The sequence below is a fragment of the Lissotriton helveticus genome (genome assembly GCF_964261635.1).
Source record: "Lissotriton helveticus chromosome 1_1 unlocalized genomic scaffold, aLisHel1.1 SUPER_1_unloc_7, whole genome shotgun sequence".
NCBI classification, from domain to species: Eukaryota; Metazoa; Chordata; class Amphibia; order Caudata; family Salamandridae; genus Lissotriton; species Lissotriton helveticus.
This window is the reverse complement of record NW_027611714.1, coordinates 2,237,171-2,253,730: the sequence shown is the minus strand read 5'-3', so window position 1 is coordinate 2,253,730 and position 16,560 is coordinate 2,237,171. Positions and strand designations below refer to the sequence as shown.

Genomic DNA, 16,560 nt, shown 5'->3' with positions numbered 1-16,560 from the left:
TTCCCTCATCATGAAGTAGCAGAGAAGGGTAATATGACTGTCAGTCAGTCAAACCACTTTATTCAGTTAATTAATACCATACAAGTAAAATTCAAATAACCCAGTACACAATAAAAACATTTAAAATCCAAATCACAACATGTGAGCAAAAAAAAATTCTCAATATTACAAAATCAATTTCATAGGCATAGAAAAACCCCAATAGCCAATAGCACATAGATAGACAAAAGGACTACCACATTAGGGGTATTTTCAAGAAAGGCAGCAAAAAAGGAAAACAATGATTGTATGTATATAGTTGATGCTTATGTAGCGTTTGTCATAGGGTACCTTTTTTGTCTGAGACGAACGGCTGTTACTAAGAAGCTTGCAATATTAAAAATCTCCCATGGATCAATCAACATTTGGAGTTAACTTAAAGCAGGTTTAACCTGTACAAAACCTTTTTTCTCTTAAAATAGGAACTAAGAACTTCCTGTGAATCACAGTATAATGGTTGCAAAACATTATAAAATACATAGTATCCTATGGTGAGAAATTGTCACAGATACACAGACTCAAATCTTCTTGCCTACTCCATCCTTGGGAATTACCTAAAAAGAAGTGAGTTAGGTTAAAACAGAACCTAGTTAAAAGCAAACGGTGGAAGGGTTTAGTAACAATTCTCAGGTACGGTTCAGTCCGAGGGGAGGTGTTTGACAAAAAATAAGCCTTTACTGATGGTTTAAGTAGCTCCCGCTCCTCACGCTCCACCGACACTCCACCGACAGGAAATTCAAGAATTGAGTTTTAATCCAAGTCAGGTCCTCTTTTTTTATCGATCTCTTTTTTTAAAAGATCTGGGCGCCCCAATTTTAATAGGCTGTGCTTAACGTAATAAAGCCACAGGATACTACTAGCTTTCTCCAGAGTGATGCAGTCCCTAATAATCTGATGGTTCAATGTTGAGTCTATATTAAGCCAGGTCTTGAACCGAAAGACCACTGGGGCCAACCTCATCAAATCTGACACATAACTAACCCCTAGCAGAATGGACAGAGAATGGTGACCATATGTGTTTTTTAAAGCACAGAGAGCGGGGAACGTTGTATGTGCCTCGGAGAGGTTACTAAGAAATTAATTGGCATTCTATTAGTGGCATGTGAATTAAAAGAAAGTAATGAAGTGAGATTTCCTGGACATTTGCCTGTTCGTCCTGAACTGGGTTCTAAATTCAGGGCACCTGGACTTGGCTCTACAAGTTTCCTTACCCTTGTCCTGAGGAGGCCAAGAATGATATAAAGGCCGAAACGTGTCCGTGTCAGCAGTCTTTGACAAGAGGAGTCTGATTATAATTGATATATCTTTCTGACGAGTGAATTCACATTTCTGAATTAAGGTCTCTAGAGGGGTAATTACCTCGTGTGCATATAAGACAACCTCAAAGTGTATTTCCTTTATTTAATAGACGAACACTGTTTTTTCTATCAAATGGGTAGAAGGAATTTTATGAATTGTTTTTTGGGATGTCTACTTATTTGTAGTTTGCATATATGTTTGTATGTCCGAAAAGATGATATCAAAATGAAAAAGATAATATCGAAATATTGATGACTAAAAAAATTATTACAACGATAACTAAAAACGATAACTAAAAGTTCGTACAAAATGTGTCTGGTATGTTATTTTTTTTAAATAAGAAATATGAACTAACAACAGGACTATGTACTGTTAATAGGGATATATAAAGTTCCCTATGTTTAAGTAGATATACACATATCTTTTCCTCCTTGCCAGCAGTTTTTTCTTTACCTTTTTGTAGTACTTTGTCCAGGTAGAGGAGGGTCATTTGGGTAAACCCCTACATATTTTCTGAATAATATAATAAAGCCATGCAATACTACTAGCTTTCTCCAGAGTGACGCAGTCCCTAATAATCTGATGGACAATGTTAAGTCTAGATTAAGCCAGGTCTTGAGCCAACGGACCACCGGGGCCAACCTCCTCAAATCTGACACATACCTAACCCCCAAATCTTGATCGATAACAAAAATTGAAGTTAATTGGGGGACCGATAAGAGGGTATGCAAAAATGTATTTTCAACTTTCTGGACCACCTCCATATACTTTTAACCCCAGATGGGTAATGTGACTGCTATAAAGAACGTGTTCCATGCAGACAGTGGCAGCTCCCCCACTGGGGCGTGGGGGTGTCACCCCCCTGCTTTCTCGCTGTGCGAGAGGCCCGAAACATAATGGTATTAACTACCATTTTATGTTTCTTACTTCTCGCACGGCGAGAAAGCAGAAGTGCCTCGTTGGGGGTGGGCGGTCCTGCTCCAGGGCAGGGGGAAGTGGCTTGCCCACTGTTGTGCATACTGACTGGTCGGCTCCAGGGCCGACCAAACAGTCAGTATGTACAACAGTGGGCAAGCCAATCCCCCTGCCCTGGAGCAGGACAGCCCACTCTCTCTTTTTTCTCTATTAAGCTGCTGCAGTTGCCTTCAATGGAGAAAATGGCCCGGGTGGGGCGCGCTCCAATGCGCCTCACCACTTGTGATTGGTGGAGCCTGGAGGAGAGGGACGCTGCCTTTGCTGATGACGATGGCTGCAGGCATAGAAAACGCAGAACGGCGGGAGCCGGGACCCATCCAGAAGCGGGACAATACGTTTTATGTAATATTTTGTTTTTATTAAGTGAACCCCTCCGCCACGACCCCATTTCCACCGCCCCCCCCACCCGCCTGTCATGCAGGCCGCGTCTGGCAGTAAATCTAGAAGGCCTTATATCATAATTAAGTCGTTTAATGCGACTAAACAACAATGGCCTTGAGGAAACCCTCCACGCGGTAGCTACTAAAGATGGTAATTCACTCTGGGGCTCAAGCATGGAGGCAGGCATAAAGAATCTGAAGCGATAACGCTGTATCCATGAAAAACAATGTTGTACAGGATGTGACATTTACACGTCTTAAGATATGCAGAAATGTGGACAGGTTGTAGTTATTTACACTGCATTTGTCTGTACCTTCCCCGTGCATCGTCCAGGCCAGGCCCCCTACGCGCCTTCATGGCCCCCAGGTAGAGTCCAGGCACTGGTCCAGCTGCATAGAATGCCGCCCTCACCTGTCACAGCTGCATTATGTGACAACTGATATCTGTAGAAGGGCAGTAGACGGTGCTTTCCTGCCTGCCACCCCCCTGGGCTTCCCTCGCCCCTGCTGCTAGGATCAGGATTCAGCTAATGAGCAGGGCGAGCAGAATATTCGCAGAGAGGCACCTAGCGCCCACTTAATTAATATTTAAAAGCTCGGGTCCACCGGCCGCTGAATTCCAAAGACGGCGAGGCACAAACACTGTGTGGGAAAGCTGCATGGATAAGTGAAAATAAATATTTGAAGGGAACAGAAAGGTGTGGGTCACTCAAGATTTGCCCAGCCTGCGGACAGTTTTGACCCTGCTGTGTGGTTAAACACACAGAACTGCTCGCCGCTGCAGGTGTAAAGGCTGGGGAGAGGCCTAGAACAGAAGGGGAGCTTTGATTTGTTAACAAAAGAAAGAGGGCGGTGACCCGTGGGCTGGCAATTTACCTAACTATGTCGGCCACGACCTTAGAGTTCATGGTGGCCCACCACGGGGACTAGTTCTTTTAAAGTACTAGTCCCCGGTGCGGGTGTACAACCATCCCTTCGAGCTCATCATGGCGGTGAGTGAAATTAACTTTTGGTTACATTCAGAATGCCCGGAGCAGAAAGAGCTGTGAGTGTGTGTGATAGAGGTGAAGCCCACGTGGACTCTGTGCTGAACGACGAGCACGCAGGGGAATGAGCAGCCTGGAAGGGCATTGCTCACCATGCCGGTGTCCAGCGAGATTCCTACTACTGACCGGTTTACCCAGTGCAACATAATACGCAATTGAGCTGTGTCCCATTAAAAGCAATCCTTCCTCGTTTAATGTTTTTTGGCAACTTAACTTTCCTTATGACGAGAGTATCAAGTCTGCTGTGACAATTTAACTTGCGTTTTTCTTAGACCGCGTTCATTGTCAGGGCACTCTTAATTTCCATGCATGTTGGACAGTCCTGGCATGGATTTGTCATTTTAATAGTTGGTGGGTGTAATCAATGGATAGTGCACGGACATGATAAAATAGTATTCACCCTAATGTTTGTACTCGCTTGTACACCCAGTGCTTTACTTATAAGAGGATAAGTATGGATTTAGTGGGTCCTCTCCCAAAATCAACAAGCATTGGCATAGCCAATAGGTCTCGCCTTTGGGACCTTTAAAGCATTGGGGTATCTATCCCATCAATCTTGAGAAAAACACGGGCAACTGCTAATGGACCAGGTGCTTCGAGAAGAAAAAACTAGACCCATTGTGATCAACTGAAGGCACGCAGCAATTGCGCTGCTTGCTCGGGAGAGACGGTACGACAAACAGAGTAAAATGTGGCAGGGCGCCTGATACAACGTGTGGAATACGGACTGCTATCGAAATAAGTGCATCGAGATCTGCCCTCATTGACTTGTAAATAGTGCGGCGTGAGAGAAGACCTGCACCGAGTGAATGTCAGACAGGAGGATCACATGCTGACAGCTCTGCACAGTGCGATAGACTGTAATATGAAAGGGAGAGCACACAGTGAGTCGAGTGTATAGCCTTTGAACCGAGTTGTGAGTCAGACAAAGCACTGCAGAGCCACAGTGTGCAGAAGCTGGTGCTTGACTGCAGCAACAGGACAACAAGTTTAAAAAAAAAAACACTGGGAGGAGGGAGGAGAAACACGAGAGATGGCCTGCGGCCGTCAAAGTGAAAGTATGAGGAGAAATGCGACACGGCGGGCAGGGGAGGGGGCGGAGCGGGGAGAGCGGCATGAGGGTGTGAAGCAGCAGGGGCCTGAGACGCGGCCGCCTTTGATGTGATAATGCGAGGCAGGCAGGCAGGCGGCTGGTGGCATTGTGCACGCGCTTTCACATGCACTGCAAGAAATCGCCAGTGGAATCGCCAGTTAGATAAACTCTCGATAAGCCCCTATATATCTCGCTCCCGCTCAATGCGCATGCGCATTGAGATAGGTCGCTCGACCTAAAAAGATGATATATCTATATACTGGTTATTGTCGATTACGCAACTCGATACCCAGAAGCATTTCCCCTACAAACACCAAGCACGAAAAAAACATCAGTGAAAAGTTACTAGAATTATTTTCGAGGGTAGGATTTCCAAGAGAGATTTTGACAGACCAGGGTACCCCCTTTGTTTCTCGTTTAATGAAACAAGTCTGTAAAACCTTGAAAATTACCCAAATAAAAACATCGGCTTATTACCCTCAGACAGATGGTTTGTGCAAGCGATATAATGCCACCTTCAAGCTAACCATGAAGAAAATGCTAACCACCGAAGGGAAAGGATGGGACATGTTGTTGCCACTCGCGTTCTTTGTTATTTGAATCCAGGTTCAAAGAAGCTTGGGTTGTTCTCCCTTTGAACTTCTTTACGGGAGACAGCCACAAACCTTGCTAGAAATGACAAGAGAAGCGTGGGAACAAGAAAAACAAGAGGAGACACAACACCATCTAGAACACACCCAAAACCTAAGAAACCGCATACAGAAATTGCGAGATTTTGCTCACAAAAACCTAGAAAAAGCTCAAAGAAGCCAGCAGATGTCTTACAATAAAGGAAAGAGGTGACAAAAGTTACAGGTCCATGACTCGGTGCTCCTATTCCTACCTTCCTCTATACGCCAAAAACGGGCAGAATGGAAGGGACCATATGAAGGTGCTGACAGGATAGGCCTCACTACTTACCGGTTACGCCTTACCTCAACCAAAACCCAGATATACCACATAAATCTACTATTCATCATCAAAAGTCTTTATTTCGATTGAATATTTTTTACAATCATAAAAAGTGCATAATAAAAAAGTTACGTCGGAACACGTGTAAAACAAATTGTCACATACGCATTGCTGTCAAATGAGGTAAGAACATTTCAGTATAGAAAAAAGACAAATTGATCTCTATTAGATAAAAGTTACACAGATAACTCAGGTAATTGCAAACGGATTTTCAAACATGCTTTTAAAAAACAGGCTATTGACTTAGCAACAAATTGAGTTTCTAAAAATTGTAAAGTCAAAAGCGCGGGCCTACATCTTCTCAGGCCCATTTGCCGGAGAAGAGGAATGATCCAACGTTTGCGTGGGGTCTCATAATAGCTACAAAACATTGTTACATGTAAGGTTGACTGATGAGCAACTCCATCGCAAGGACATCTAGTCAATTCATGAGACCAGTTTGAAACCCCGGGAAAAGAAACAAGGCGAAAAAAAGTATCAAAACGAAATCTAGTTAAGACAAACTTTTCATGATTTGACAGAAAAAAAGACAAGTATAGCTGAATACCAGGTGAAGTTTGTATCATTAAAACGTGAGTGTTTGTACGTTTTCCTATCTCTGTGCATAGGTGTAGGAAGGTGGCTACCTGACTATGGTTACCCCAGATTTTTTGCCTGTGTTTAGCTGGTTTTTTGACTTAGTTGACCTGGTTCCCTGCTAATCAGGGCCCCAGGCCATCTGCTCTCTCTGTAAAATGGATTCCATGTACCCTAGGTACATACCAATTAGAATGGACTCCTTGTCAGCCCCTGTAGAATGCACTATAGGTGCACAGGGCACAGGAGCCACTAAGGCCTACCAGGGGCTGCAGCATATCTTTTGCCACCCCTGGCTGGTTCTTAAATTGACACAACTGGCTGATCACTCAGCTGGGGTAAGGTGGTGTACACACCCCTTGCTTAGATATAGTATACCTATGTCTAAACCTATATCTGGACACATGTAAACCTGTGAGCCACTCCTATAGACAGGCCTCACCAATCCTGGAGGCTGGGTGCATGGTTTTTATGTGAGATGGAGCTCTAGCATGAGCTGAGCCTGTCTGCAGCCGTCGGGAACAAATCCCTAAGCTGTTTCAGGATAATGCCATACCATATACTATTAAGTGCCTTATAATCCTCGCGGTTATTTAGCAACTCTGGTTTGGCTTTATCAAAACATGTCGTGTAAGGTGTCATACGCTTTGGAATACCATCCCCTCGCCAGTTCTGGCGACGGGGATGGCATTCCACCCCTCTAGAGGGGTAAGACATGTTACTTCACTTTAATGCGGTTGATTTCTCCAAAGGCCTTAAGATCCACAAAATGGATGCCTCTGCCACAGACAAATGTCTGGACCCCTGGAGCTGACCGAAACCCAGTCAAGGGGGTCCTGGACAAAGGGTTTCCTGTCACAGGAGGGTGTCACCGCCCTCCAGACAGGAGATAGTGTATTGTAGCAGGGAGGTTTGAAAGAAACCAGACACTGCCTGGGGCGCACAAGGCTGCCCCTTGCATAATCCGGCCAAACCGGTTCTGGGGCACTCCAGCCCTCGTGCCAGGGCGGCCTGGATCAAAGGAAGGGGGTGTATCCACCCACTTCCTGGGTCCCACCCATAGGAGGGGACCTAGCAGGTAATCACGCCCACCAGATTCGAATAAGAGTGGGAGCAGTGCCAATGCACATGAGATTTCCTGGAAGAAACATTTGAAACGATATTCTGGACCCTTCGCCCTCCATCTCAACGTGGAAGCCCGAAGAATCTCCCTTGTGGTCAAGGAGTGACCACCCTGCAGCAGCAGGCACCATCCAGCCCTCGACGTCTACTTAGTTGCAGTTCCCGCCGGAACTCGAGCGACTGAGATCGACGAGATCAAGCCTGCCCAGCTTCTAACAGCCCGATCCACAGTCCCTGCAAAGCTGAGACCCGTGGAGGCGATCGGAAGCGTGGGGCACGCCATCTTGAAGTGACCACGAGACGCTGACCGTGCAGCCCACGAGTGACCCTCGAAGCTGTACACCGGGGTTTGAGAAGCCCCCACCCTGAGCTACTCCTGAGCCGAAGTTCAGCCCTCCACACTCGACGAGTGCTGCGTGGGGCCCTTTGGCACGATTTGGCTCAACGCGTTGGCCCGGTCACTTGCCAGCTGGCTTGTGGTCCCTGTGCCGACGAACTACAAACGAAGACTCGTGATTCTGGTTGCTCCAGATCCACACCAGCTCCCCTGAAAGGGAGCCCCGACTCTGACCTTCCTGGTCCGAGTGAGACGCCATCTTCCAATCCCGCGTGGATTGCTCTTACCAAGGCTTGTTTGCTCCAAACCGGAAGCCGACTGCACCGACGGTGAGAGCCTGCGTGGGACAGATCGTGACCTGCTCCTGGACGTCGCAGATGCCCCAGAGCCCACGTGACAGCGAAGAGAAGCGCCTCGACGACCACCTGATTGCGCCCGACATTGCCTGGTTCCGTCCTGGTTCCACCCTGGTCACTGCTGAGTGACCCAGACTCTGTCCCCTCTGCTTTCAGGTACTCTACAACTTGAGTCCACCCTTGGACTCCACCGGACACTTCGTCTTCACCCTGCCTGCAGCCCTTTCAGCTCCAAGCACCAAGAGCCTGCGTGTCAAAACCCGACGCCACTTCGACCCTGTGCACCCACTTCCTGTGGGTGAGGTAACTTTGCTCCGCCGGTGTTCCCACACTGGTGCACACCTCTAGGGTCTGTGTGTTAAGTTTTGTTCCTCTAGGTTCAGCGGAAGTGTCCTTAAACTTTAACTATTTGACTTTTACGCACCATTGGTTAACATTGGTGCATGCGTGCGCTTTCCGCACATCTCCCGAATCCCGAGGGCCATTCCCGACTTCAGCATTGCTTGTCCTGACTGCTCCCAGCGATTCCCTAGGCCCTAGGCCTAACCACTGTTCGAGTGGCCTCTCTTATACCACTTGTTTAGTATATGGTTTGAGTGGCCCCCCGCCCTCATCCATAATTGTGCAACTTTGTATGTTTAAACAGTGCTTTTGATTTAACGCTTGTGCCCCTTTATTCATAAAGAATACTGGGGATTGTTTTTAGTAATAAACACATATATTTTTATAATATATACTTGTGTGGTGTCCTTTCATTTGGTATTACAGGATTGTATGTGGTAAAACAGCTCGCTTAACACGACCTCTTAAGTTAAGCCTTTAGGCTGCTTAGTCCATGCTACCACTAGGATAGCTTGTCTAATAAGGTTGACTTACAACCAGACACCATAAGGGGATTGTTTGGTCAGGTAGTAGGTGGTTCCAGAATTGGAAACATCCCCTACCAGGCCAACTTCTCACATTGGTGAGCAGCGGTGCGGATTTGAGCTTGCTGTTGTTTTACCATTGCAATCTTTATATCAAATTGAAAGATCACATCAAGTACCTCTAGGTACATATAAAATCAAAAGCTTAGCATATTAAGTTCTACTGAACTTAGTAGTTGTAGGTTGAAGGGATTAGCACACCCTGACTACAACTAACTAGCAAGGTACAGTAGGAAAACACTTAGTGTAGGTAAGTGCACCACTTACACCTCACTAGTAACCATGTCTGACACAGGAAAAGCCTCAGGGTCTGCTCCTGTGACAGTTGACCCTACCCAGGCAACTTCTGGATATGACAAACTAACCCGCAGAGACTTGATTGTCTTGTGCAAAGCAAGAGGGTTAAAAAGGGGCAGAAGCCCCACCTGCCTAATCCTGGTAGAACTCCTAGAACAGGATGACTTAGAGAAGGCAAAAGCAGCTTCCCTAGATACAGGAACTGGAGGGAACCCCCCTGCAGTTGATCCCCCTGAAGAGGAGGATGATGATGACTTGGATGAGGACTCAGAGGTTGAGGACTTAGAAGTACAGGATCAGGGTAGCCAGGTTCCAGTTGGTAGGCTTAGCCAGGCCAACTTGGACCTACTGGGGAATGGAGAGGGCCAGCACCTCCCCAGAACCCAACATGTGATTCTCCCAGGCAACAGAAGAGTGAGATCTCCCTCAGGGGACTCTCATCTTTCTAGTGCCTCCAGAGAATCAGAGAGAGGCATGAGTGCTTCTCAGAAAGCTGAGCATAGGGCTAGAATGAGGGCTGTCAGACTCCAGATAGAGAGAGAGGAGGTAGCCCTGAGTCAAGCTAAGCTTACCTTAGCTCAAGCTAAACTTGCCTTGGCAAGAGAGCAGAAATTGTGTGGCTTAGATGCCACTGGTGGCAGCAATATTCCTAAAGAGAAACCCAGGTCCTATGATAGTAGAAACCTGACAAAGATTGTGCCCCCCTACAAGGAAGGGGATGACATCCACAAATGGATGACTGCTCTTGAGAGAGCCTGCATGGTACAGCAGGTTCCTGAGGAACAGTGGGCAGCAATCTTATGGTACTCCTTTTCAGAGAAAGGGAGAGACAAGCTCCTCACTGTTAGACATGAGGATGCAAACAATTACAAAGTCCTGAAGAGTGTTCTGATAGATGGGTTTGGCTTAACCACTGAACAGTACAGGTTGAAGTTCAGAGATACCCAGAAGACACAGACTCAGGATTGGACTGATTTTGTAGATTGTGCTACTAAGGCTCTGGAGGGTTGGCTACATGGCAGCAAAGTACATGACTTTACAGGATTGTATAATTTGATTATGAGGGAGCAGATCCTAAGTAATTGTCAGAACCAGCTCTTACACCAGCACCTGGTAGACTCTGATCTGACCTCTCCCCAAGAATTGGGAAAGAAGGCAGACAAATGGGTCAGAACCAGGATAAGGCCTAAGAATCAGGACAGTAACCAGAAGAAGGAGTCTACCAAGCCTCAAGATAAGGGTGGGGATAAAAGTAAAGAAAAGACTTCCCCAGGGCCCCAAAACTCCAAGGATGGGGGTGGGTCCCAAGACACTTCTTCAACTGAGAAAAAACCCTATTGTTATCCCTGTAAACAGGTGGGGCATTACAAAACAGACAGCTGTTGTCCCAAGAATAACAATAAAGAAAATATACCTCCAAAGCCAGCTTCAACACCTCCTGTTACTGTCAGCAGTAATCCCCCAGGAAGTGGGAGCACACCCAGGAATCTGGGTGGGTTTACTTTTGGAAATCAGGTGGACCCTGGCCTATCCAGGTCCCCATCACCCAATGATCTTGTTTATGAGGCTGGCATGGGGTTTGCCAACTTCTCTGCTTGCCCAAATACTTTGAGCAAGTATAGACAAGAACCCATCATCAATGGTTTAAGAGTTGAAGCTTTTAGAGACACAGGGGCTAGCATCACCATGGTGGCTGATGGCATAGTCCCCTCTAAGCAACTTTTACCTGGTGCCACATACCAGGTAATAAACATTGATGGCATCCAAACAAATCATCCCATGGCAGTAGTAAGTCTCAGCTGGGGAGGTGTCACTGGCCCAAAGAGAGTGGCAGTGTCACCAAACTTGCCTGTGGACTGTCTACTGGGTAATGATTTAGAAATCTCAGCCTGGGCTGAGGTTGAACAGGAAACCCATTCTAGAATGGTGAATTCCCATGGAAAGGTTAGTGAGGCTGTACTGGCTACAGCCCCAATCCAAGATGTCCTTCCTGAAAAGGTTGGTAGGGCTGAGAAACTCTCTGCCCCATCTTTAGTAAAAGCTCTTCCTGAACAGAATAGCAACGCTGTTATGATAACAGCAGAAACCCAAACTGAGTCTCCTCCTGAAAAGGTTGGTGGGGCTGTGATGGCCACAGCCCAAACTCAAACTGACACGTGTGTTGTGAAACCTGAAATGATGGATAACTCCACACAAACTGAGAGCATGGAGGAGGAAGAGAAATCTCCCCCTCACCAGACTTTAGGACAGGATCAGCCTCCTCCGGGAACTGATCTTACCCCTGATGAAGGAACTGCCCCAGAGGTGGTTGGGCCTAGCCTGACAGAACCTCTGATGTCAGTGGACCCTTCTCAGGTGGGACCCAGTCTGGAGCAGGTAACCTGCCCCTCTCTCCCTTGCCTTAGCCAGCCCAGGGCTGCAGAGGACAAGAAGGACAGTGAGACCCAGAGGGCCCCCTGTCAAATAAAGCACCCCCATCAAAAGATTAGGTGCACCAAAACTAGTAGCCCTAGTAAGGTGAAAACTTTAAAAACTCCTGAGGGAGCCCCCTTAAAAACAGTTAGGGACCTCCCCCAGATGGATTCTGTTGGGCACAGCCAAACCTGGGACCCAAAGGGCCCAAACCTGAACTATCCCTCCAGCAAGCCAAACAGAGGGACCCAGCCTCCAGCTTTAGGTAGCCAGAGGTTGACCCTGAGAGCACAGTGCAACTCAGTTAAAGAGAGAAAGGCACACATGGTGGAAGATAATTGGAGGAAGCTAAGCCCTAAATTAGTAGAGCCTCGCTTCAATACTCCATATCCAAACCAGCCTTTAACTTTGCATAAACACACCCAAGGTAGTGATTCCCTATGGTGGAGACCCTCTAATACCCAAAGGGTGAGGGACTGCTTGGTGGACCATGAGACAGGGGGTACCCATGCTAGTGCAGGTACTTCCTTATATGGCCACTCAGGCAATATAGGCTTACCTGGCCAAGGATAGCCTTATCTCCTTTCGTTTGGGGGGGGGTTATGTAGGAAGGTGGCTACCTGACTATGGTTACCCCAGATTTTTTGCCTGTGTTTAGCTGGTTTTTTGACTTAGTTGACCTGGTTCCCTGCTAATCAGGGCCCCAGGCCATCTGCTCTCTCTGTAAAATGGATTCCATGTACCCTAGGTACATACCAATTAGAATGGACTCCTTGTCAGCCCCTGTAGAATGCACTATAGGTGCACAGGGCACAGGAGCCACTAAGGCCTACCAGGGGCTGCAGCATATCTTTTGCCACCCCTGGCTGGTTCTTAAATTGACACAACTGGCTGATCACTCAGCTGGGGTAAGGTGGTGTACACACCCCTTGCTTAGATATAGTATACCTATGTCTAAACCTATATCTGGACACATGTAAACCTGTGAGCCACTCCTATAGACAGGCCTCACCAATCCTGGAGGCTGGGTGCATGGTTTTTATGTGAGATGGAGCTCTAGCATGAGCTGAGCCTGTCTGCAGCCGTCGGGAACAAATCCCTAAGCTGTTTCAGGATAATGCCATACCATATACTATTAAGTGCCTTATAATCCTCGCGGTTATTTAGCAACTCTGGTTTGGCTTTATCAAAACATGTCGTGTAAGGTGTCATACGCTTTGGAATACCATCCCCTCGCCAGTTCTGGCGACGGGGATGGCATTCCACCCCTCTAGAGGGGTAAGACATGTTACTTCACTTTAATGCGGTTGATTTCTCCAAAGGCCTTAAGATCCACAAAATGGATGCCTCTGCCACAGACAAATGTCTGGACCCCTGGAGCTGACCGAAACCCAGTCAAGGGGGTCCTGGACAAAGGGTTTCCTGTCACAGGAGGGTGTCACCGCCCTCCAGACAGGAGATAGTGTATTGTAGCAGGGAGGTTTGAAAGAAACCAGACACTGCCTGGGGCGCACAAGGCTGCCCCTTGCATAATCCGGCCAAACCGGTTCTGGGGCACTCCAGCCCTCGTGCCAGGGCGGCCTGGATCAAAGGAAGGGGGTGTATCCACCCACTTCCTGGGTCCCACCCATAGGAGGGGACCTAGCAGGTAATCACGCCCACCAGATTCGAATAAGAGTGGGAGCAGTGCCAATGCACATGAGATTTCCTGGAAGAAACATTTGAAACGATATTCTGGACCCTTCGCCCTCCATCTCAACGTGGAAGCCCGAAGAATCTCCCTTGTGGTCAAGGAGTGACCACCCTGCAGCAGCAGGCACCATCCAGCCCTCGACGTCTACTTAGTTGCAGTTCCCGCCGGAACTCGAGCGACTGAGATCGACGAGATCAAGCCTGCCCAGCTTCTAACAGCCCGATCCACAGTCCCTGCAAAGCTGAGACCCGTGGAGGCGATCGGAAGCGTGGGGCACGCCATCTTGAAGTGACCACGAGACGCTGACCGTGCAGCCCACGAGTGACCCTCGAAGCTGTACACCGGGGTTTGAGAAGCCCCCACCCTGAGCTACTCCTGAGCCGAAGTTCAGCCCTCCACACTCGACGAGTGCTGCGTGGGGCCCTTTGGCACGATTTGGCTCAACGCGTTGGCCCGGTCACTTGCCAGCTGGCTTGTGGTCCCTGTGCCGACGAACTACAAACGAAGACTCGTGATTCTGGTTGCTCCAGATCCACACCAGCTCCCCTGAAAGGGAGCCCCGACTCTGACCTTCCTGGTCCGAGTGAGACGCCATCTTCCAATCCCGCGTGGATTGCTCTTACCAAGGCTTGTTTGCTCCAAACCGGAAGCCGACTGCACCGACGGTGAGAGCCTGCGTGGGACAGATCGTGACCTGCTCCTGGACGTCGCAGATGCCCCAGAGCCCACGTGACAGCGAAGAGAAGCGCCTCGACGACCACCTGATTGCGCCCGACATTGCCTGGTTCCGTCCTGGTTCCACCCTGGTCACTGCTGAGTGACCCAGACTCTGTCCCCTCTGCTTTCAGGTACTCTACAACTTGAGTCCACCCTTGGACTCCACCGGACACTTCGTCTTCACCCTGCCTGCAGCCCTTTCAGCTCCAAGCACCAAGAGCCTGCGTGTCAAAACCCGACGCCACTTCGACCCTGTGCACCCACTTCCTGTGGGTGAGGTAACTTTGCTCCGCCGGTGTTCCCACACTGGTGCACACCTCTAGGGTCTGTGTGTTAAGTTTTGTTCCTCTAGGTTCAGCGGAAGTGTCCTTAAACTTTAACTATTTGACTTTTACGCACCATTGGTTAACATTGGTGCATGCGTGCGCTTTCCGCACATCTCCCGAATCCCGAGGGCCATTCCCGACTTCAGCATTGCTTGTCCTGACTGCTCCCAGCGATTCCCTAGGCCCTAGGCCTAACCACTGTTCGAGTGGCCTCTCTTATACCACTTGTTTAGTATATGGTTTGAGTGGCCCCCCGCCCTCATCCATAATTGTGCAACTTTGTATGTTTAAACAGTGCTTTTGATTTAACGCTTGTGCCCCTTTATTCATAAAGAATACTGGGGATTGTTTTTAGTAATAAACACATATATTTTTATAATATATACTTGTGTGGTGTCCTTTCATTTGGTATTACAGGATTGTATGTGGTAAAACAGCTCGCTTAACACGACCTCTTAAGTTAAGCCTTTAGGCTGCTTAGTCCATGCTACCACTAGGATAGCTTGTCTAATAAGGTTGACTTACAACCAGACACCATAAGGGGATTGTTTGGTCAGGTAGTAATACCAGGTGAAGTTTGTATCATTAAAACGTGAGTGTTTGTACGTTTTCCTATCTCTGTGCATAGGCGTAAATCACTAAGATGATTTACACATAGTTTCTTCAGGGCCTTCCTAGATAAATCAGAAAGTGAGGAAGGGTCTGTAAAAAATGTTAAACAGTTTAGATCTTTCAAAAAGTTAAAAACATACAATAACCATGGAATCTTTTTCCAATGAGCCAGAGATAAGCAATCGGTTATTAAAGACCGTGTGAGGTGGCATTGCTCTTTAGTCCAAATACGGTGCCATAAGAGGATCGGCTGGTAACTGATGGTATCCGATAGATAATCCAAGCCGAGCTCAATATGACAACCGTAGTTTGGGGCGCTTTGAGGGAGCGCAAGGGTGTATTTTAAAAATCCATTTTGAATAAATCTACTAAAGAAATTGTTGGGACCCCCATTACGTTTTGTCTGACTCAAAACCCATTCCTTCGACATTGAATAAATTGCCCATAAACGAACATCTAACAGAGGAACAAAAAGTGTCTCTTCAGCCCCTCTTAGAGTCCTTCTCCTCCATCTTTTCCGACCTCCTGGGAAAATCAACAATACTCGAGCATGCCATTGTTACCCCACCAAATAAAGTAATAAAACAACGCCCCTACAGAAACCAGGCGAGAGAGCATGTTACAACTAGGAGTCATAAAACCTTCCAGCAGTAACTGGTCTCCCCCATTGTCATAGTTCTGAAACCTGATGGTTCCATCCGTTTTTGTATAAACGTCGGAGCAGTCAATGCCATCTCGAAATTTCACTCATACTCATACCCATTACCAAGAGTCGATGAATCGAGAAATTAGGCTTAGCCCAATATATAACCACATTCGATCTTACAAAAGACTATTAGCAGGTACCACTTAAACATGAAGACCAAGAAAAAAACGCCTTTAGCACCTCTAATGGGCTATACGAGTTTATTGCACTGCCTTTTGGGTTACACAGAGCACCAGCGACGTTCCAAAGACTTATGAACAAAGTTTGCTCCCAACATCAAGGGTACTCCTTAGCCTTCATAGACGATATCATAATATTTAGCCCAAACTGGGAACTACATCTCGTCCATTGTGGGAAGATATTCCAAGCACTTAGGACTGCAGGGCTCCACGTGAAATCCAAAAAGTCCAGGATAACCTTCACCAAAGTCAAATATTTGGGCTATTTATTGGGAGATGAGGCTATCGCTCTGCAACAAGAGAAATTGAGAGCAGTCTTAGACACCCCCCTTCCCTACCACCAAAAAAGGCATTAGATCCTTTTTGGGCTTACAAGGCTACTACCGCCGGTTTAAACCCAATTATTCTGAAATAGCAGCACCACTAACCGACCTACTGAAGAAAGAGAAAAGGAACTA

The 16,560-nt window shown here is 47.3% G+C and overlaps 1 long non-coding RNA gene across 1 annotated transcript in view; it reads right to left on the bottom strand.

Annotated features, from left to right (window-relative positions):
* Window positions 1-16,560, bottom strand: part of LOC144806398 (uncharacterized) — a 71,792-nt gene that overhangs the window by 53,848 nt on the left and 1,384 nt on the right. The gene's annotated exons all lie outside the window — the stretch shown is intronic.